The 24644-nt window shown below is 42.9% G+C and overlaps 1 long non-coding RNA gene across 1 annotated transcript in view; it reads right to left on the reverse strand.

The window, feature by feature from the left end:
• Positions 1-3311: 3311 nt before the first annotated feature.
• The window catches only part of LOC107180455, a 44527-nt gene continuing 23194 nt past the window's right edge, over positions 3312-24644 (reverse strand). Inside the window, exons 3-5 of the long non-coding RNA XR_001511214.2 lie at positions 17324-17498; positions 4650-5068; positions 3312-4142 (exon numbers count right to left, since the gene is read on the reverse strand). This is a non-coding gene — a long non-coding RNA (uncharacterized LOC107180455). The remainder of the gene's footprint in view (positions 4143-4649; positions 5069-17323; positions 17499-24644) is intronic.

Genomic DNA, 24644 nt, shown 5'->3' on the forward strand with positions numbered 1-24644 from the left:
AAATGCACACAATGGAAACAGGAACACAGGGACGGCTGCAGAAATGAAAACAGAGTGACCACCCAGGTGGACCCTACTGTTCACAGAGAAGATAAGGGGAAATACTCAAAGCAGAAAAGAGCCTTTCCGAAAGCAGCCAGTGGTTTAGAACAGATTTAGAGAAACCTGAACACGTTCTAAGTGCCCGCCTCAGCGACTCACGCAGAAATCCAAGCTAATCTCTCCAGGAGTAAGCACGGCAGCTTGTGCTGATCATGAAGGTGACCTAGAGCATGGGGACCCCAGGGCGAGGGGGCGGCCCACCCAAGGATGACATTCGAGGGGGGATTTCCTCAGTCCACCGGCCAGGCGATGAGCTGGCTGCAATTCTCTGCTCTCCAAGCCCAAGGGAGTCTGGCAAGGCTGACCACCAGGGTGCACCTGGCATTCAGAAATGAGGGTGGTGCCCTCCCTGGGGGTGGGTAGAATACCTACAGCTCAGGCAGTCTGTCTGCACCTACCCTCCCTGCCGAATACATGTCCACCCTGCAGTCATGGGGCAGTAGGCAGATTAGAAGTAGATCGTTCCTTCTGGGGTATTTGCGAGTGGTTCCCAGTCTCGGGCACTTCTCACTCCGCTGAGTGCCAGGATAGAAAACCAGAGATGGGGTGCTGTGTGCCAGATGGGCTATCTGGTAAACCTGGAAAATAACCCCATGAGCACGGAGGCTAGAGGCTTCTGTCCTGGGTCCTACTTCGCAGGACCCAGTTCTGATCATCCGCCGTCCCGATTTCTCCCTCCAAGGACGCCAAAAGATCAAAGACCTGCACTTCTTTTTAGATCCCATTCTGGGTACCTGGGACCCTGGAAATCTCTGCTTCAAAGACATTGTCTACATCGACTTCCATGGCCGGTGTCTTGTTCAATGAACCACACACTCAACCACATTACTGTTCTCACTGGTGATCATGTGGCTGCTGTAGGGAATTGATGGAGGATGGGCACCCATGGAGGACAGGACTGGAGTGTGGACGTGTGTTAAGGGGATTGATGGAGTATGGACATTCATGGAGGGCAGGACTGGAGTGTGGACGTGTGTTAAGGGGATGGATGGAGTATGGACATTCATGGAGGGCAGGGCTGGAGTGTGGACGTGTGTTAAGGGGATGGATGGAGTATGGACATCCATGTAGGGGAGGGCTGGAACGTAGATGTGTGTTAAGGGGATTGATGGAGTATGGACATCCATGGAGGGCAGGGCTGGAGTGTGGACATGTGTTAAGGGGTGGATGGACAGTGAGGGTTAGGTGGAAGGTGACTGTGCAGGCGGAGATGTGCCCGTGTGGGTGCTGAAGAGGTGAGGGGCCGGATGTGGAGGTGGAAATCACTACGGGTGTCTCAGGAATGGGCCTGCATCGCACAGCCTTCCCCAAGTGTGAACCGGCCTTGTAGGCTGTTACAAAGGTGTGCTGACAGCTCGGAGCCTGGATCCTGCTTCGGGTTCTGTGTCTCCCTCTCTCTACCCCTCCCCTGCTCAGTCTCTGTCTCTCTCTCTTTCTCAAGAATAAATGAACATTAAAAAAATTTTAAAAAAAAGAAGAAAGTAGTCAGAAGTACGCTTGGGCAGAGTTCTTTGTAGGCTTTCAGGAGACAAAGACATCAAATGCTGTATTTAAGACGGGGTGCTGCCTTAAAACCCAATCCTGGCTGCATTTCAGTTTCGTAAGAAACCCAACGCTGCTGGTGGATTTGGCATATACTGGACGTGAGGGAGTTAAGAAAGTCAGTGAACCAGATTTCAGGCGATACTGAAGTCTTACAAGCACTGAAGTCTTTTTTTTTTTTTTCTTCCCAGAGAGCAGACAGCATTAAATAGTTTGTTATGAGCTAAAAGAATGTCACGGGAAAAGCATCCCGATCTCTCAAGGCTCACTGGTCATCCAATTTCTTTCTACCTTGGCAAGATGACGGTCTGGCTCATTATTTTCCTGCATATCCCTGTTATCTTGTGATAGGCAAACAATTTATTTTTAAACAAAGGTCAAACAAATTATCGGCTTTGGACGTTTGCGCTCAGGCAGAACATTGATGTGGCTGAATAGATACAATGCACAAGAATTGTAAGGCAAAAGATATGGGGCGACCTGGGAATGACAACCTCTCATTTTTCTTCCTTCCTTCCTTCTGTTCTTTGCCTGCTGTTGACATTTTGTTATATTTGCATCTTTCAAAATTTTTTTATATTTTTTAATGTTTACTTATTTTCGACCAAGCGACAGATCATGAGCAGGCGAGGGGCAGAGAGAGAGGGAGACACCGAATCCAAAGCCGGGTTCAGGCTCCGAGCTGTCAGCAGAGAGCCCAGTGCAGGGCTTGAACCCATGAACTGCTACATCATGACCTGAGCTGAAGTCGGATGCTTAACCGACTGAGCCACCCAGGTGCCCCTGTATTTGCATCTTTTTAATGGGTACTAGATGTTCCTTCTTTTTCTTCACCTAGCAGACAACAGCACTTTCTTCTATGTCTGCATCGATTGGAGTAATGCTCCAAATAGCACGTTTATTATTTATGTACGTATTATCTTTAAAGGCTGGGAAGAAGGGAAAGGGAGTTTTTAAAATACATTAAAATTCATTTCCACTATTTTTAATAACACTTTTAATTATTCACGAATGTAAACATTATATATGCAAAGGCAAATATCATCCCAAATTACTATCTGGAGTGAATTCTATAGTGGAGGGCATACAGAATGCATGACGCATCCATTTAAATTTAAATTCATGTTATTTATTTCCTTGGATGATTGCACTATGATTTGGTTAATTATTCCCTGTTGTGGCACATTTAACTGGCTTTCTTTCCCTTCTTTGCTTTTATTTAAATCTTGCTAAAAATAAGGCGAAAACAAGTGCATGTGTACGTGGGGACTCTAAATCTGGTCCACTGGTTTTCTCAGAGTCCATTCGCAGGAGTGCTGTTGCTGGATAAAATCATGGTGTTCATTTTGGAGGTGTAGCTATTTTCTTAATTGTCCATCATAACCAAATTGTGGCTATCCTAGGAATTCAAGAATGGTTGATCATCAGAAAATATATGAATATGACTCAATCCATTTACAGAATAAAGGGCAAAAAATACATCTTTAAAAATAGGTCGTTTATTTGTTTGTTTATTTATTTATGAGACAGAGGGAGGCAGAGTACGACCAAGGGAGGAGCAGAGAGAGGGGGAGACACAGAATCCAGAGCAGGCTCCAGGCTCTGAGCCATCAGCACAGAGCCCGACACAGGCCCCGAACCCACGGACCCCGAGATCGTGACTTGAGCTGAAGTTGGACGCTTAACCGACTGATCCCCCCAGGCGCCCCTAAAAATAGGTCTTTAAAGTATCTTCTTTCCCCCACCAGGAGACCATAATTTAGTCCATAACACTGTTGTAAAGGGATGTGGGAATGGGCTGTCCTATTTCCTGGTTGAAAGTGATGCCATGGGCCAGAGAGGGAGAGTTAGAAGGTAAGTACATTGCTTTGGGAAGGTACCTGCACTGATTTCCGAGCCACACGGCTATAGCATAGACCTGGCATCTTTCAGACCTGTGTCTGAGGATGATGGTAACTTTCCTGGCCCAGAGTTTTCCAGAATCTGCAGTGTGTAACACTGGAGCATCCTTCTGATGGGTTCATTTACTTGGCCTCGCTCGTTTACGTTACTGTTGGAGAAGTTTATGGATTCTTCCCTATCGTCACCTCCACGGAATGGCAGGAGAAGCCAAGTCTTGGCTTTCGTGTTCCTTCGAAAGTCAGCAGCGTTGTAAAATCTGTGTTTTCGCCCTTGAGAGAGCAGAGGAGGAACATTCCAGAACTTTACAGAAAATTGTGCCAGATGCAATCATGAGTGTCAGGTTCTTTGGCCTTTTGGCCCCAGAATAAGGTTTGTGAAAGCAAACTAAAATATAGGGAATACACTCTGGTTTTCTTTGTTTTCCCCAATATTGACCTTATTACTATGGTGTAGTTGAAAGCCCTCCTTGGGGTGCCTGGGTGGCTCGCTCCGTTAAGCATCTGACTGTGAGTCAGGTCATGATCTCGCGGTTCTTGAGTTCGAGCCCCGCGGCCGCAGAGAGAGAGGCGAACGTAGGATCCGAAGAGGGCTGTGTGCTGATCAAAAATAAATAAGCATTTTTAAAAAAGTACTCTTTATATTAAGTGCATGATTTCATAAAAGGGGAATTTCGACCTCAGATATTTAGTTTAATGCGCTATATTTTGCATTGTTTTTCCTTAAAGAGTTAAGTTCTCATTTTATTCAAAAATACATATATATTTCAGAAGCCATGAGAACTATATATATATATAAAAATATGTGCTATGTATAGCTATATAGTATAATAATATATTATGTATATTATATATATATCTCATATCTCATGATATGATATATATCTCATATAAGTACATATTTATGTAAATACAGATATAAAAATATATTTATATAATCTATAAATCTTTTTATATATAATTTATAACTTATATAATCTATAAATCTATATAATAGGTTATATAAATATTTATATAATAGAATATATAACATATGTATATACATCTACATTCCTAAATGTACATATGTATATATTCTTAAATAATATCTAAATTAATTTGAAATACCTCAGTTCTCCATTTTATGCTATTATTATCATTCTTCTGTAACAAGTTGGAAACTTGAGGCCAGCTTTGTCGGTCTGTTTGTTTTTCAAGGTGCAGCAGTCACTGAAATGGCAAGTTTTCTGTCTTAAATACTGCATTTTCCCCCTACTCTGTCCAGTGACCTTTTTTGGAAAACACACATCCCGAACGCCTTTGAAAGCCCGAGACAGCATCGTCTCGCTATGTTTTTTCAGTGTCCTTCGTCTGAGCCACTTAAATGTCTGTCAGGTGGCTCTAAGTGGAGGCACGTGCAAGGCACGGATTCCCCCGACCGTCAGAGTTGAAATCGCAGCCACATGGCACACAGGGGAAGGCGGGTCCACAGGGTGAGCCACAGGTAGGGGCTGTGGGTGATGAGCTCAGATCTGCAGCAGAAAAGCCTGTAACGAAACGTGAAATTGTAGCATCACACCTGTCGTGACAAGCAGCGGGCCCTTAGGGGACAGACCAGCTTTCCCGGGGATGCCACTCAAGGACGGGATTGTTGGTCTGGGCACAGAGGAGACATGTTGGTGGGTTTCCCTGCAGAGCCTCAGGAGCAAATACCACCAGCCGGACACCGTCCCTGTAGAGAACAGGTAGAGAGCAGGTGCGTGTGGATGCCTGTAGGGTCCTCTTCCTACGGACCTGGTGCAAGGAGGGCATTTACACGGCACGGATGGGGAGCACTGACATGATGTCGATTGTGCGTTCTCTGACATAAGTCTCAGACACCCTGATTCGCCACGTCGTTGGGAATGTAACCAGAGTCTAGGAGTCGGCACGGAAGGATGGGGAAGAAGGATTTATGGAGATACATTACGAACGCCTGATGTTTGTAGTTACAAGGAAGCCTTTCTTAGAAACATGGAGTAGTCTTCTTGAACGGGAGACTTGTTATATTTAGTGTATGTGTTCACGTCTGCCTCTCAATCTCTTATTTCTAAAAATTTGTGCGACGGGAGCTCCAGTGACAGAATATGACTACTCGAACATTGCGGATGGAGGCAAGTCTTGCCCCAAATTCATGTGTGGCAGTCCTAACCTCTGAGACCTCAGGATGTGTCTATATTTGGAGGTGGGGTCATTTTAAAAGGGGATTAAGGTAAAATGAGGTCATCAGGATGGCCCCTGATCCCGTAAGATTGGGGTCCTTATAAGAAGAGGAGATCAGGACACAGACACGCACACAGGGATGACCACGTGAGGACACAGGGACAAGACGACCTCTACACGCCAACGAGACAGGCCTCACGAAGAGCCAGCCTCCGCCCCTCCTGGGTCTCACACTCCCAGGCTCCCAAACCATGGGAAACCAATGTGGGTTGTTTAAGCTTGTACTCCATCGTATTGAGTCATGGCACCCCAGGAAACTAATAGACACTATTCTATTTCTCAGTACAATTCTTGAACCCCTGATATTTCACCTAGAGAGGCAAACCTTGACCATATTCACCGGTATGCAATATTTCTCTAATAAAGGGTCTTGCATGTTTCTGCATTAAATTTAAAAAGGGATGCAAAGAGAAACATAAAAGAGGTTTTGCATAGATTGTACTCTGCATATACTAGGGCTTTTGTGTGGCTTTCCTCCCCCCCCCCCCATTTTTAATGGGGTTATATGTGTTTTTATTACTGAGATGTGAGAGTTCTTTATATGTTCTGGACATAAATCCCTCATCAGATCCATGATCTGCAAATACTTTGCGAGGTTTAAACAGCTCCGATGTGCAGAAAACACTTCAGCCCCATTTCTGTGTCTAATTTAAACTGTAGTGAGCCATATAGTTTCTATTTAGCTATGGCTGAACTTTTCTGAACCCAGTTGGTCTCCTGAAAGCGTGACATTTTCCATAGATCTGCAGAGGTCTTGGGCTGACCTTGGGGTTAAAGTCTGCCATGGGATATATGGATCCTCTCTCTACACAGTTACTAACGAGAACAGAGAAGACGGAACACCACTGAAATATTTCTGTGATTTTTAAGTGTTCTCCTAAAAAGCTCTGATAGCTGTCAAGAATATTTTAAAAGATGGCATATTTTCTATAAACCAGACGTAGAAACATCACTGCCACAGGAAGACTGGGAGAATGAGGCTGGCTGACACTGATGTAGCAAATGATTGAAAGAATTGTTAGTTTATGTATACATCTGAGATATATATATATGTATAGTGAATATACAGAGCATACATACAGTATATACAGTGTTATATGTTACAATACTTTATGTGCTATTTTTACACTTAGCAAGTGCATAAACAATTGTTAGTATGTGTATCTGATACATAGAGTGTATATGCAATGTATATAAAGTACAGTACTTTACATTTAGCAAGTACTTAAAGAATTGTTACTATATATATGTGATATACATGTAGTGTATATACAGTATATATATATACAGTATATATAAAGTACTTTATGTACTATTTTGACAGTTAGCAAGTGCTTAAAGAATTGTTACTATATATATGTGATATACATGTAGTGTATATACAGTATATATATATACAGTATATATACAGTAAAGTACTTTATGTACTATTTTGGCATTTAGCAAGTGCTTAAAGAATTGTTACTATATATATGTGATATACATGTAGTGTATATACAGTATATATATATATATATATATATATATACAGTATATATAAAGTAAAGTACTTTATGTACTATTTTGACATTTAGCAAGTGCTTAAAAAATTCTTAGTATATGTATCTGATATGTATATATCATATATATGTATAATATATATATGTATATGTATACACATATGTATATACATATGTATATATTATATATACATATATATGTATATATAATATACACACATGTATAATAGTGTGATAGATAATAATTATGTTATAGTATATATCATATATTATGTAATTATTTTATATTATACTATTATATATGAGTACACTACTATATATAATATGTGTAGTACATACAGAATAATTTGTATAATATACATACAGAGTATATGTTTTATACCTATGTAATATATATATGTATATATAGTGTAGTCATTATTCCTGCTTGGATAGTCTATTAAATATTTTTTTCAATGTTTATTTATTTATTTTGACATGGAGAGGGGCAGGGAGGGGCAGAGAGAAGAAGAGAGAGAATCCCAAGCAGGCTTCGCACAGTCAGCACAGAGCCTGACGCGGGGCTCGACCCCATGAACCATGAGATCATGGCCTGAGCTGAAACCAAGAGGCAGATGCTCAACCGACTGAGCCACCCAGGCGCTCCAAGCCTATTAAATATTTAACAAAGCTGCTTGTGCATTATACATGATGGTGTAGGATTTACTCTTTTAGTTGAATATTGATAAGAAATGTACTTTACTTGGAAAATATTTATATTTCCCATCCTGTCCAATACCTGACAGGGTAGAACACATTTTGGAAGGAATAATTAAGTAAAATATTGATAATTACCATGCTATTTTCATTGTTCCTCTGTAGTAACTAAAGACTTTTGCAGCCAGAGGCATTTCTTTCCTATTCCTTCTCTCTTTCTCTGTCTCACACTCTCTCCTTTCTTCTTTCTTTCCTTCTTTCTCTCTTTCTTTTGCATTTTATTTTTATTTCATTTTTTTCCTTGAGATTTTGTTTTTAAGTAATCCCTATACCCAAAGTGGGGCTCAAACTCATGACCCTGAAATCAAGAGTCACATGCTCTACCCACTGGGCAAGCCTGGTATCCCTCAGGAGGCATTTTAATTTTTTTAAAGCATGTTTATTTTTTAGAAAGAGGGAGAGAGAGAAATAGAGCAGGGGAGGAGCAGAGAGAGAGGGAGACACAGAATCCCACGCAGGCTCCAGGGTCACATATTATAACTTGTTTTGTTTTGTTTATTTATTTATTTAAAATATTTATTATTTTTTACATTTTTTATTATTTGAGAGAGAGAGAGAGCAGGGGAGGGGCAGAGAGAGAGGGAGACCCAGAATCCGAAGCAGGCTCCGGGCTCCGAGCTGTCAGCCCAGAGCCCGACGTGGGGCTCGAACTCACAGACCGTGAGATCATCAGCCGAGCGGAAATCAACAGTCGGATGCTTAACCAAGGGAGCCACCCAGCCGCCCTGCTAAGTTTCAAATTTCTGAATTGAGATATCAAAGTACCTGGGTGTCTCTATGGAAAATCCTCCTCAACTTTAACCTGTGATAAACATTTCTTAATTGGAAAGGGGGACGCAAAGGCAGACTTCCGGCATAAATTGATATGAACACGGCTAAAAAAAAAAAAAGAGAGAGAGAGAGAGAGAGAGAGAGCAAAAAAGATAAAGGGTGATCAGCTTGCCGTTACAGCCATGAAGACAGAAAAGGGGAAATACTCGTTAAATACTTGTTAAAGCAACGGGATCTCAGCGTATTCCTAACCAATCTCAGAAAATATGTATCAGTAAATGCCACCAATTATGAGGCAAGAAAATTACATGTTCTCAACATAAGAGAAACACAGGGTTTCCTACGTGGGCAAAAGTCCATCGTCGATATTTTTAACAGTTTGTCCCTGTGGCCAGGAGGGATGCAAAGTCAGTCAACCGGAGTTGAAAATTAGGAATGGGCTGGGGGGCGCCTGGGGGGGCTCAGTCGGTTGAGTGTCCGACTTCAGCTCAGGTCACGATCTCGAGGTTTGGGAGTTCAAGCCCCACATTGGGCTTTGGGCTGACAGTGTGGAGCCTCCTTGGGATTCTCTCTCTCTCCCTCTCTCCGTGCCCCCTCCCGCCACTCATTCTGTCTCCCCCACCCAGGTGCCCTGAATTTCATTTTTTTTAATGGCCAGAAACAAATAAGACACATCCATTTCTAAAAAAAAAAAAAAAAAAAAAGCCATTCTTTTCCAGCAGAGACAGATACATGGCAATCATCTGCTTATGGCTTTTTATCATGGCCCCTGAGGTGATGCAAGTCCCTGGGTTGCTTGGTTTTTTTTTAAGTCCTCAATGTCGAACTCGAACTCAGAACCCCAAGATCAACAGTCGCACACTCCAGGGACGGAGCCAGCCAGGTGCCCAGCAACTGGGTGTCTGATTCCAGTTTTTCTCTTCTGGAAAAGAATGGCTTTTTTTTTTTTTTTTTTTTTTTTTTTTAGAAATGGATGTGTCTTATTTGTTTCTGGCCATTAAAAAAAATAAAATTCAGGGCACCTGGGTGGCGGTAAGCATCTAGCTATTGATTTCGGCTCAGGTCGTGATCTCACGGTTTGTGAGTTCGAGCCCGGACTCAGTTCTGTGCTGACAGCTCAGAGCTTCCTTGGGATTCTCTCCTTGTTTCTCTGCCCCTCCCCTGCTCGTGTGAGCTGTGTACCCAGAGGACGTGTCATGTGTGATTGTGTCCCCAACAGGCAAACCCACGGACACAGATATCAGATTCATGGTGGCCAGGGGCTGAATGGTGGGGGGTGAAAGTGTTGATTCCATCTACCACGGGTGAAATATAGTGCAACATTAGCTCGATATGTGTCCATTAAAGCTACCACTTGGGGTTCAAGGTGCTTTTATGTTGAAACATAAGATACCTAGTTCGCTCTTCCAAAGGTGTTACACTAACATATTTTTTCACCTGAGAATGGGAACAATTTGACATTTGCGTCATCCTATTTTCGGAATTGCAACATATACGGAAAGTTGCCTGTTCAGTTTCGCTCTGCGTCCTGATCCTCTCCAGGGAGAGACTTCAGAATCTGCAATTAACCTCCCAGAGGCCCAGGTCAGCGGGTGAAGACAAAAGGGCATAAATAGAAATGATAAGGTTAGACGTTTGCAAAAAATCTCTGCAGGGATATGGAACGTGGAACGGACAACCAGATCCCAGACTTTGGTCCCACACGACTATCCCGAAGGTTTTGCAGAGAATTTCTGGTAAATGTAATCAATGTACTCGCTCTGTAATAAAGATTCTTGCCATTAAAACAAGTAGAACTCAGGGCCACCTGGGTGGCTCAGTCGGTTGAGCGTCCGACTTCGGCTTGGGTCATGATCTCAGGTTCATGAGGTCGAGCCCCATGTCGGGATCTGTGCTGACAGTTAAGAGCCCGGAGCCTGCTTCGGATTCTGTGTCTCCCTCTCTCTCTCTGCCCCTCTCCACCTCATGCCTCTATCTCAAAAGTAAATAAACATTAAGAAAAATTTTTAAGTAAAATTCACAGTCAGATTGTTACAAAATAATTCTTCCGGCCTCCACTCTATCAGGCACAACTATCTGTATCAAATTCCGGGAATCCACACGGATTTCGTACTTTGTCAGTATGTTGCATCCATTATCGTTTCCTGTGACCATCATCTTTCTTATTATGTGGTTGTCATTTAAAATGAGATTTTAGATATCATCGAATTGCTACGATTGATGGATTCTATCTGGAAATGGCTTCGCAAGAGCCTCAGAGAGCCCAGGAGGTTGGAGTATTCTGTATTCCCGGACAGTTAATGACTACAAATTGGATCAGGTTATTGCCCTGCTTGGCGATGTTTTCGTAGGCACTTTCTTCATGAACTAATTGCATAGGCAAGCTCATTGGGAAGCGGGCATAGAAACAAGATAGCCAAGTCAACATTTTATGGATCAAAATCATATTCCCTGGCGAGAATCCACAATTAGGGTAGGTTTTACACGATATGGAAGTCTTGGAAGACGGGACCAGCTTTATCAACGTAAACGTATGGTTAACTTTCCATCATACACAACCGAGCTATGTATTAACACCATGATCTGTGTATGGGGCAAAGACTGCATTTCTAAGAGGTGTGTATGTGTGTGAGAGAGAGAGAGAGAGAGAGAGAGAGATTGACAGATTCCATGCCTACATTCTGATGAGCTAAATGTACCCACTGCTTGTTTTCATTATAAGATGCTGTGGGTCAAATATGGAAGTGTAGGATCTATCAATTTGTATCATTATGTATAGGAAGGGCTATGAATTTTCTTTTTCATTTTTAATCTTTATTTACTTCTGAGGGAGAGAGAGAGAGCAGGGAAGGGGCAGAGAGAGGGAGGCACAGAATTGGAAGCAGGCTCTAGGCTCTGAGCTGTCAGCACAGAGTCCGACATGAGATTTGAACTCATGAACCATGAGATCGTGACCTGAGCCGAAGTCAGACGCTTAACCGAATGACCGACCCAGGCACCTCGAAAGACCCCAAGAAGTGCCCTCCTTAATGCCCATCACCCATCTAGCCCATCCCCCCTCCCCTTCAGGAACCCTCAGTTCGTTTCCCATATTTAAGAGTCTCTTATGGTTTGCCTCCCTCTCTGTTTTTATCTTATTTTTCCTTCCCTTCATAAAGAAATTGGGAAAAGTAGAAAAAAGCAATAAAAAATAGATTCTAGGGGTGCCTGGGTGGCTCAGTCAGTTAAGTGTTTGTCCAACCTTGGCTCAGGTCATGATCTCACGGCTCATGAGTTCAAGCCCCACGTCGGGCTCTGTGCTGACAGCTCAGAGCTTGGAACCTGCTTGGGATTCTGTGTCTCCCTCTCTCTCTCTGCTCCCTCCCCACTCATACTCTGTCTCTCTCTCAAAAATAAACATTAAAAAATTAAAAAATATATATTACAAATTCAATGAGTTTGGAACCAATGCAAGAAAACTAAATGGACCTTTTGGGAAAGATGGTCTTTCAAGCAGACTGATGGGCAGGGCTGGGGACAAGGCAGGGAGGACACAGACAGGATCTCCAGCAGCCTTGGGACACCCGGCTTCCTTCCTGAGAGGGATCTTGGGGAGCACGCAGTGTTATATGGGTACATCTGACCCCCACTTTCAGATCTGCGTGGAGCCCTGGAATCTGGGGCACATTTTCTCGCCTGCAGTCTGCAGCATACCCTGATTCCCAAATCTTGCTCAGCATAGGGAACATATCCCTGGAAAACAGACCCTGCCTGGTGCACAGGGATGCAGAGAATGGGGTTGGCATCACAGCACTCAGCCTCTTCCTGTAAACACAGCCCTTTTCCAGCTGCCCATTGAATCTGAGCTTTTCTAGAAAAAGTGAGTAAGTAATAGCATGAATCGATGGGCTGCAGAGTGAGTCCTGTGTCTACGATGCTGGCTTTCATAGGTAACGGAGTTATGAGATCTTTATTCAGGGCAAGCAACACTTTGGTTCTGGGCCAGAGAAAGAAATTGCTATAACTGATATGTCAGGGGTAAAAATGAATGTGTAAGTACAGTGTCGACATCGAAACTCCCCGAGACCCACAGGGAGGGAACAGGGGATTTAAGCCCATGATGATGGGGAAGCTTCAAGGATGTAGGGTTTGCATGAACAGCATGGGGCTCTGCAAAGGAGGTAAATGCGACCAGTTGTCCATGAGATGGGACGGGGTGGGGGATCAGCGTGCAAGTGCCATCGGTCAGTTGATGAATGGGTTCCTGCCAGGATACCCTGGGAGACAGGATGAGTGGTGACCCCTTTGGAATGTTGTAGGTGTTGATTTGGGCGGTGGGAGATGACGTTATACGGACATGGCTCTAGAGCCTGAGGTCCGTCAGTTAGCTGAGAGTCACTTTAAGCTAAAGGAGAGGACATCATGAAAAATGGATACACAGTGTGCCTGGGTGGCTCAGTCCGTTAAGCATCTGCTTCTTGATTTTGGCTGAGGTCATGGTCTCAGGGTTCGTGAGTTCGAGCCCTGCGTCGAACTCTGCTCTAACACCATGGAACCTACTTGGGATTCTCCAACCCAGCTAGTAAGGGGAAGAGGCAGAATTTGAGCCAGGACGGTAAAATTCAAGGCTCTGCTCTTAACTATGTTTTCTTTATCACCATAAAGATGAACTGGGGACATGGCGGGGGGCAATTTACACAGTGTTTTGTTTATTACCTGTGCACAATTACTAGAAATCTTGCCATGAGCTGTCCAGTGTTTCTACCAGGTCCCAAATTACAGAATTACTGTGTTCTTTAAATTACCAGGAGCTTTGAAAACATCTCAGGGAGTAGCAGTTGTATGCAGGCTTTCTTGAGTTTAGAGTAGACAACCCATCTTTTTAAAAATATTGAAAATTTTACTCAAAGTAATATTTCAGTCCTATTGAATACACTAAAAACAAAAAAGGGAATCAGTACATTGAACACCTGGAACGACTGATGTGTTGTGTTAACTAACTGGAATTTAAGTAAAAACTAAAACAAAAAGAAATAAAAAAAAGAGTGGACGTGTGTTGTAAGGGGAACAGAGCCTCCTACGGGTGTCCCCCTTGTGTGTCCGCTGGACAGGTGAGTTCACCTGGGATCCTCAGATGTGTGTTTTCCATATGCCTTCTATGTAAATTGTACCAGCTCTCCACAGCTCCCTCACCTTGGATGTGACTTCCACAATAAGGTCTACGGAAGGGACAGGGGAGGGCGGGATTCCCCATCTCAGCTCTGTCTCTTCATGGCTGAGCATTTTGGGATCACATTCCCCCTCCCCTCGGAGCCTGCAGAGAATTTAAATGAGATAATATGGGGCGCTAATGGGCATGCCCACAAACACCACTGGTTACTGTGGTTTGAAATACATTTCTACTTGCTGGGATGAGCCCCGGGTGCTATACGTAGGGGATGGATCATTGGAATCTACTCCTGAAATTGTACCACTGTGTGCTAACGATCTTGGATATAAATTAAAAAATGAATAGATACTAAAAAAATTTTTTTAAAGGAAAAAAATACGGGCGCCTGGATGGCTCAGTCGGTTAAGCGTCCGACTTCAGTTCAGCTCATGATGTCACAGCTTGTGGGTTCGAGCCCCGTGTCGGACTCTGGGCTGACAGCTCGGAGCCTGGAGCCTGCTTTGGATTCTGTGTCTGTCTCTCTCTCTCTCTGCCCCTCCCCTGCTTATGCTGTGTCTCTGTCTCTCAAAAATAAATAAACATTAAAAAATTTTTTTAAATAAAATAAAAGAATAAAAAAAGAAAAAAAAAAGAAAAAATAGACTATATTTCTGTATCTCTCTTCTGTCCCTCCTACAACATAAGCCACTGTCTGCAGGACAGACATTGGATATCCCTTAGATGCCTCCTTGTGGTTTCCTCCCATATTAGGAAACTCCCCCAAATATCTGTTCCTGACAGATCATAACCGGCACTTACGAAGAGACACCAGACAGGTCGGGTGCTCTGAACACACGGGGTACAGAATTAGACCAGTGCAGCAAGGTCCGGAGGCTCTCGGGGACGTCCTGTTTACTTTTCATAAAAAACATACAAAACTGTCACTGGAGGGAGCTTTTCACTCAGTAGGGAAAATGTCTATTTGGTTATTTAGAGATCTCTCGACTACATTCACTGCTTTTCTTTGTACTGCTTTTCTTTGCACTGTTTTTCTTTGTACCGAGTGACCGAAAAGGCAGGAATACGTGTCTGAATTAATTTAAATACTCAATAATATTTCAATCAGTATAATTCATTTTAATTATGTAATATCATTTATTTATACTTATTTAAGTTTTCTTTTTTTTTGAGAGAGAGAGAGACAGAAGCAGTGTGAGTGGGTGAGGGGCAGAGACAGAAGGAGAGAGAGAGAGAATCCCAAGTGGGCTTTGTACTGTCTGCACAGAGCCTGATGCGGGACTCAGACCCATGAAGCCACGAGATTATGAGCTGAGCTGGGGTCGAGTCAGATGCTTAACTGACTGAGCCACCCGGGCGCCCCATTTATTACTTATTGAATGATATCAATCATTTAATCTGAAATTAATTTTAATACTTTCTTGACCATTAATAGTACCTTAATTGTATTATTTTAGCGATTTGATCATTTAATTCAAGTATTAATTAATCAAAATATCTATTTTATACAATCTCCTATATATTAGAAAATGCTTATGTAATATGGAAATTGTGAAATATGAAATTATAATTATGAAAATCCTTTGTAATGGCATTATTGATGGTATTAATGATTAAAATATTTACTTGTCTGTTTATCTTCTAACATTTTCTAAAATGTACAATTTAGCGGTATTAGGTCCTCCATTCACAAAGCTATGTAAGCATCACCACTACAGAGGAAAACATTTTTAATTGAAGGGAACATTGAAAAAAAAAACGAATATTTTAGGTTTTTTCAAAGTCAAAATTGCATTCGGTGATAATCAAATGCCGCCCTCATTAGCTTTCTAGTTGGTGAGATCTCGTTCGTGTCACACAAAGCCCATTCCTATGAGCCATCAGTGACCACGTGTCATGAATGTCCAAGGCCCATGACCAACGTCTGATTAGGAGGAAGGTGACCTAAGTCCCAACTTGTACCTGAAGTGAAGGACACGGAGGGCAGCTCAAAGTTCTCCTCTTTGGGGTGGCAGGAGCTGGGGTTTGATTTATCCTAGGATAGAAGTTCTAAGTTTGCATAATTCCTTAGGCCCAAGAGAAAGACGGCAGGATGTAGGAGAACATTCCATGCCTTGCCTCCCCCACATTGTAAGTTGTTGAAATTATCTCTGGGGAATACAATGGTCTACATGCTGCGTGCATATGAAGACATTTCTTCACAGATAAAAGCGGGATCGCCCACAGCGGGTGGCCTTATTAGGAGGTGAGATTTCCCAAGTGTCCCTTGACCTGCCTGGGAAGTTTTATTCAGAAAAAGGGCCATGAAAAAGTTTATTTTGAAAATCACACCCCACTAAGAAACGAGCGTATTTCCCAGAAAAGTGCTTCAGTGTTTGGGTTTACAAAGAGATGTATAAATTTATTTCTTGGTCTTATATTGGACACTGTTTTATGTGTCTCATCTTGCTTCAGGATACATTAAAAAGTAATGAATGCCTTTAAAATTCGAATGTAGTGAATTAAAAGACACTGGAATTGTATAGCTATTGACTTTTAGCTTTTATGTGCTGATTCCCGGCAATTAAACTTTCCTCATTTGACCCTGTTCTAAAGGATTAAACAATGAAATGTAATTGTGTGAAAACGTTATAACATTAAAATACATAGAAAATATCAAATTATTAAGATATGTTTTATATTTTCTGAAGTTGCTTTTTTCCCTCAAGTATACTAAAATCTATTAAAAGGAAAAGATATAACACAAATTCTAGTTCCTACATATTAAATCTTATAACTTGAATTATTTAAGTAAATTTGTGGGTTTCAATCTATGTTTTCAAAATGAAATTTCATCTACCATTTAACTTCCCCTGGTGGCTAAAATAAGGAATAATAATATATATTATGTGTATATATTATAACATATAGGTTATATATTATGTATATACAACATATACTTTATATAGTATATATACTAGTAAACAATATTAAAAAACCATTATATAGTGTGATACATATATGTATTATGCATATATGCATGTATCCTTATGCATATATTGTTATGCAAATACATATGCACAGCATTATGCATATACAAATACGTGTTATATCACTATATCACTATGCATATAGATATACACACCATTATGTACATATGCAAACACATGTCATCATGCACACACATACAGCACCATTATGCATATATAAATACCTATAACATGCAAATACGTATATGCACATATGTATCAAACCTTTGATATGAAATATAAATGTTTAAATATTGAGATCGCTATATATGTCTAGCACTGCGTGCATATACATATTTTCCATGTAATACATATGGAACTACACATGTATGACTTTTTGAAATATTGTTCTATGCTTACTGTAACACATTTGTCGGTGGCCTTGCCAGCTTTCGTGAACACCCCATGAATCAGGGACAACATCTGGAGCCACAATTTGGAAGACACAGAGAAGAGATTAGCGCATGCTTGGCGGTGCTGGGGAATGATGTTTTTTACTCAACAATCTTCTGCATCAGGACTTGGCAAGCTTTTTCTGTAAAGAGCCAGAGAGTAAATATTGTCAGCTTCAGCCTAGGAGGTAAAATCGAGGATATTACGTGGGTGTTTATACAGCCTTTTGTGGTGCAGCCATCTACTGGTGGAAAAGCCGTTCCTAGCCATGGCTTGCACACGCTCATTCTGTAGTCGCTCTGGGAGGAAGTGTTTGAGAAATTAATGCATTTTTTCACTCACAGAAGCAATTCTGCAGCTCAAATCTGTCCACGCCTCAAAGCAGCGTCTGCCTTAGCAAGAGCAAGGCTGTAACCCACAGACCTTGGGGGCATTAGCATAAGTCACCTTCGAGTTCAGGAACATAGGTCAATTCTTGGGGAAGTTTCTGGGGACATGAAAGGTGTTAGTTGTGGGAACAGATAGTTCAGGCTGCATTTAGTCTCTGCCAGAGGTGAGACCTAGATCTTGCATGACAGGGTGTCCAATGTGTCCCTTATTAACTCTGTGTGTTTATTGGTTGACTTGTGTCTGTGATACAGGAGACCCTCGGCAGTAGGGGCCCCAGGTCAGGGACCTGCACTGTCCAGGTGTGTTGACCGTACTGCATGAAGGGGTTTAGGAGCATAAACCACAGTTACAAATATTCTTGTGTCACTGTTCCCTGGCTCTTAATTGTGTCTAAATTTCTGCTTCACGCATTAAACAAAAAACAAAAAACAATATCTAAAATGAGACACCACGGGGCACCTGGGTGGTTCAGTCGGTTAAGCGTCCGGCTTTGGCTTGGGTCATGATCTCACATAAGTTTTGGAGATTGAGAATGTCAAGGAGGCAGCAGCAAAGTAAGAGTTGATATTCCACAGTGAGATTCAGGGAGATTTCCAGAGAGGAGAGAGCAATGAACTTGGGGGCTGGTTCCCATATCAACTCCTGGTATCTAGGAAGCCCTCAGTGGATGTTTTCCCAATCAATCCATCAATCAAATATCCATCAATCAATGCATGATAGATAAGACCGTAGATGTAATCTCACTGGTAAACGTGCAATCGCATGAATGATTCAAGCGGGGGAAATGCACATTGATCTATACTCCAGGACATGATATTTATTGGTGGCATGAATTGGCGTCTGGAAGGTTGTGCCGTGGTCTTGGTGAGGAGCCAAAAGCTATGAGATTTGGCATTGCCAGAGAGGGGGAAGAGGGGCAGATATAAGTGGGTTTTAGGGGTGAGCTGATTTCCCAGGGCCGGGCCATAACAAAGTACCACAATCAAGGTGTCCTGCTTCCCCCTTCTCATAAGAGCACCGGTCATATGGGGTTAGGGGCCACCCTATTCTGGTATGACCTTATCCTAGATTCTACCTGCAATGACCCAATTTCCAAATAAGGTCACATTCTGAAGCCCTGGGGTTGGGACCTCGGCATATATTTTTTGCGGGAAAGCACACAGAGAGGGTAACCAACCACACCTTTTGGTAAATAACACGGCATGAAAAAAGAACCGATTTCAATGAGTCACAAGTCGTCCCGAAGCCTCTTAGTGGGGTCTAGATGGCCTTGATCTTAACTGAAAAGGAAAAGAGCAGGACAACCTTATGGCTTGAACCCACTGGGTTTATAATGCCTGGGAGTTATTGAGGAAAGATTTGGCTACAGGCAGTTGGACATAGGAGAACTCACGTGTGCGGTGTGATCCGGTCAATAGAACGGATTTACCTCCTCCAGGAAGTGCGTTATTGCACGGCACAGAGGTAGGATAACAACGTGAGGCTGACTTACGTGCTGCTGGGAACGTCTCCAAGGCACACAGGTGTTTGTGACCAAAGCAGTGTGCGTGATGATGTGCAGAATGTATTAACATCATCGTAAAAACAAGATGTGTGTGCAAGGTACAGTACGGACTGGCTTGTGTATTTGCAGAAAGTCCTGGGATGAAAATACAAGATGGTAAAAGCCTAAGCAGAGTTTTGGAGGTGTACTGAACACCACTTTGACCCCCTGGAATTCAGCACTGTTTTATGGTATTATTTTAAAACAAACAGCTGGTTTGAATGTGGGTATTGGCCTTGCATTTGGGTTGACACGTCGTGGAATGGTTGCTCTGAGCATTTCTGCACATCACTGTGTGGTGTTTCACAGGTGGAGGCTGAGATAGAATCATTCGGGGGCAAGGTGTGTGGAGGCCAGTTTCCCTATCGTGACACATCTGACTTCAGTCCGTGATGCACAGAGTCTAGCCATATGGCACGGTGTCTGTCCTGGAAGGAAAGGAGACAGATAAGCTCTTGGAACCAACACCCAGCATTGCAACGGGTGAACCCTGTTAACAGAAGAGAGAACAATAATGTGAACGGTCCAGAAAATATGCCGAGAAGTAATATTGCTTGTGTGGGTAACAGCTTTTGAGCTGTGAGTGGTTCTCTTCTGACTTGGGTATTTAATGATCCACGTTGCTCTTTACATGCAAGAGAGACAGACCATTAGCACACCCTGTTGGGAAGTGAGGATACAGAGAGGTCCAATTTTACAGCACATTGGTTTTCAGCCAGGACGGCCGATGTGACAGTGGGCTTTACGGGAGTCATTTATCTTTGAGGCTTTCTTGGAGCTGGTCCATAACTGCATAGACTTGGTTTAGCCATGCAAGCCGTCAAAGGCGCTGGCATCTCCAATGCCTCTGGAAAGTGTATTATAGTAAATGCAATTTAAGAGGCTGTCTGACAACCTCCTGAGTAGATGCTGCGTGAGAGCGCGGCGCTCACTCCTGCAAAAGAAGAACTCAAGAATGTCGTGCCTTCGTTATGGTGAGGCCGAGAACCGACGGTGATATCATTTGGATTGGGTGTAGTGAACAAGCACATGCGAGTTTTATTTGCCCAAAGTTACCATTTCTCACCGTGGTTTTAATTTAAATGTATGCTTAAAAAACAAAGTCTTGGGGCGCCTGGGTGGCTCAGTCAGTTAAGCGGCCGACTTCGGCTCAGGTCATGATCTCGTGGTCCGTGAGTTCGAGCCCCGCGTCACGCTCTGTGCTGACCGCTCAGAGCCTGGAGCCTGTTTCGGATTCTGTGTCTCCCTCTCTCTGACCCTCCCCCGTTCATGCTTTGTCTCTCTCTGTCTCAAAAATAAAAACGTTAAAAAAAAAAAAAAAAAAACAACGAAGTCTTTAAAGAGCAGGAAAGGAAGGCATATTAAAGATGTACAAGATGTCTAAGAACATAGGCAATCCCCCCACTCATTTACAGGTGTGGATTACAGATGCATCTGAAGTTTGAAAGGCATACAAACAGGGCAGAAATTTGACTTCTCCAAGACCCGGCCGTTACCAGAAGCAGAAGGCAGGGGGTGACAGGAGATTGCAGAGGTGGAAACACGCAGGGTAGGCTTCTGATAGACTTTGAATTGAAGATTATATAGGCCCCTCGTGTTCTACCGACATTTGTATGAGGAAGCACTCCATGGTCTAGTGAGGAATCCAAGCCACAGATGGAATAAATCGCCAGGTAAATCTCTTAGCATTTCATATTATGATCTTGTTTCTAAACCACCGCTGTTCACACTGTTTATGGATTTCTTCGGTTAAATCTCAAAATTACCCCAAATGCAAACCCACAAAAAAAACCCACCCACAATGAACAAATATTAATAAGTTTATGTTCTTGACAGTTTTTAGATGTTTGTTTTGAGAGGGCTGGAAGGGCAGAGAGAGAGAGAATCCCAAGCAGGGTCCATGCTGTGAATGCAGAGCCCGATACGGGGCTCCAAATCATGAACCGTGAGATCATGACCTGAGCCAAAATCAAGAGCCAGACGTTCAACTGAATGAGCCACCCAAGAGCCCCTAAAACATATTCCATATATATATATATATATGGACCTTGTCCATAATAATGGAAGGATAATTAATGGAGGGCATATTACAACATATGCTAATTTTGGGGTCGTGGTGTGGGTTGAATTATGTTTCCCCCAAAAAAGATATGTGAAATCCTAACATCCTTACCCCCAGTCCTCGTGAATTCAATTTTATTTGGAAATAAGGTCTTCATTTAATAATGAAGTTAAGATGCCTTCATTAGGGTCGACTCTAATCCGATATGATTTATAAAAAAGGGAATTTTAGACATAAAGACAAATTTCGGAGAGAAATATCATTAGGCTTATCATTAGGCTTTGTGGAGGGTGTTATATATTCCTCAACTAGTAAGAGTTTTGCGAATGTGCCAAAATCCAGTGAAATCAAAACAAAAACAAAACACGCTAATGAATGGACAATTAAGACTTGGAATCACATTCCGAAGTAATTCTCCATTTCTGTCAGTATTCATTAGAACTAAATTTTAACGTGGGCTCCAGCCTGACTCGGAAGGTACAGAGGAATGCTTCCTGGCTGGGTCGCGTGGAGGAAAAGGCTGGCATCGTCCCCCCGAAGGTGGCAGAAGGTAGGAGACCTCAGAGACTGTTTACGGGGAACGTACTTCCACACTCCCCGTCGCTGCATAATTCAAACCCACTCTGCTCAATTGGATATTTTAATCTTTAAAGCGAAGAGGAAAAATATAACCTTTTAGAAGCAAATCTTCAGGTGGGAACGTTAACGTGTTTGCCTGAAAAGCCATCCATTTTTGCTGCGGCAGGCAATTTGTGGTGGGAAATCATTTTCATCTCAGCCGGGAGATTGGAAAATAAACGTGTCAATGGGGGTTTTTCACAGGGAGTTCTAGAGGTGGGAGGCGGCCGTGGTGGGAAACAGGATGATATTTTGTCACCCGGACCTCATCTGCATGGGATGTGTTTTGGGCTTTGTGACCTGAAGCTCTGTGGCTTGTGTCTGAATCAACACCAATCTTCCAACAAATTTAAATTCCAGTTTTGCGCAAACATTTTTCTTAAATGGGCCCAAATTGCTCTAAACTGTTCAAATATAAATGGTAATCAGTTTATTTCAATGTGAAAGGAGTTAGTGTTGACCTGTAGGCATCCCAGCTTCGAGGGCTGTTATCAGAACACAACTGTGAGTCCACTGAAGGTCGGTAAGGCTGGCGATTTTGGTCACTACAGTGTGAGACACGGTGCCATTTGGTGGATCTCTTCCTGGAGGTATCCATTCGCCTATGTGTAAATGGAATAAATACTACTTTCCCTGCTGGGCTCAGTGCGTGTGCATAATTTGCTGTGGCACAAAGATTTCTCTAACGTCATGTAGAAACCTCTTTCGTACCCACCTTACTAATTAACAGTCTGAAATATGTTGAGAACATAGGTCCTAGTCAAGCTTTGAGAAGCACTCTGGTGTCTCCAGGGCATGGCTCTCAGGCTTTTAACCAGGATGGTCTTTGAGCTCACGAACATCTACCTGGGGAAAGTGAACGTCACCAGCAGGTGGGTTTGCACGGAGGGTCCCGCGTAGGGGGAAGTAGGAAGACGTTACTGTCAACCTGCAGACTCTTTGATCCCCAGGGCAAGCCGTTTCACGGTTTTCTAAGATTTAACGGTCTTCGTTGTAAAACAAAACAAAACAGAACAAAACCAAAAGCAGGTATAGTATCAGGATGTGCCTTAGACAGCTGAATGGCTACCATGATATGTTATTATTTGAGACCGCTCTTCTGAATTCATTGAGGAGAGAGATGGTCAGGATGAGTCAAGGGCTCTTCTGAGGCACATGTGTAAATGTGCTGCCCACCAGGACTGAAGTTCAAGTTAACGCTAACTAGCCGGGGAGGATCCGGAACTTTCCGACCAAGAGCCGATTCCAAGGCTGAATCATCTTCACAGCAGGTACAGGACAGAACAACTCTCTCTCTCTCTCTCTCCTTCTCAAGTGGAGATAAGAATTGGCAGATAACAGTATTCCAAATTTCTGAAAACTAAAACCTTCCTCTTGTGTATGTGTGCGTGTGCCTAAGACTTAAGTTTTTTTTTGTAAACCAGGGTTTTGGGGGTACATGGGCGACTCAGCTGATTGAGCATCTGACTCTTGATTTGGGCTCAGCGTGGGGCTCCGTGCTGAGTGTGGATCCTGCTTACTATTCTCTTTCTCCTCCCTCTGCCCCTCTCCCCTGCTCACACTGGTGCTCTCTCTCAAAATAAAAAATAAATAAAATAAAAAAGTAAAATCTTAAGGAAAAAAAAGCAGGATTGGGTTCACTGCAAAAATTGCAAGGGAGGTACGGAGAGCTGCTATGTTCCTCCTTCTGCCCCACATGCCCACGGCGTCCCCCGTTACCAACTTTTCTCACCACGCGGTGCTTTTTTTAAACAGGGATGAACCTACACCGACAGCTTAGAATACCCCAAGTCCTAGTTTACATCAGGATTCACGCTTGCTGTGCCTTCTGTGGGTTTGACGGATGTATGATACGCATCTGTTCTGTCTGTCCATCTGCTGTCCCCCCGTCCCTGGAGACCCCCGATCTATCTGTTTACCATCTCCATAGTTCTGCCTTGTCCAGGATGTTGGACTTGGAACCTGTCTCCTCGTGTTCTGAATTTTTTCCCTTCCAAGATTTTATTTAAATCCAAGTTAGTTGACATAGAGTGTAGGGTTAGTCTGAGGATCCTAATATTTTGAAGGAGAAATGATTGAAAGCATGGAGGCAAAGACAGGACCAGGAATTGCCTTGAACACAGGTGTCCTTTTATATAAAAAAATGTTTTCAGGGGCACCTGGGTGGCTCAGTCAGTTAAGCATCTGACTTCGGCTCAGGTCATGGTCTCACGGTTCGTGGGTTCGAGCCCCACATGGGGCTCTGTGCTGACGGCCTGGAGCCTGCTTCCGATTCTGCATTTCCCTCTCTCTGCTCTTCCCCCACTGAAGCTCTGTCTCTCTGTCTTGCAAAAATAAATACGCATTAAAAATGTTTTCAGGGGCGCCTGGGTGGCTCAGTCGGTTGAGTGTCCGACTTTGGCTCAGGTCATGATCTCACGGTTCGTGAGTTCAAGTCCCGTGTCGGGCTCTGTGCTGAGAGCTCAGAGCCTGGAGCCTGTTTCAGATTCTGTGTCTCCCTGTCTCTCTCTGACCCTCCCCCATTCATGCTCTGTCTCTCTGTCTCAAAAATGAATAAACGTTAAAAAAAATGTTTTCATATCCACAGTGACTAGCACAATGTATGGTATCTATTAGACATTTCACATACAGTTAATAAAAAATATTGTATGGCAAAGTGGTGTGGGAATTGGAGA

The sequence above is a fragment of the Panthera tigris genome, chromosome X (assembly GCF_018350195.1).
Source record: "Panthera tigris isolate Pti1 chromosome X, P.tigris_Pti1_mat1.1, whole genome shotgun sequence".
Classification (NCBI taxonomy): domain Eukaryota; kingdom Metazoa; phylum Chordata; class Mammalia; order Carnivora; family Felidae; genus Panthera; species Panthera tigris.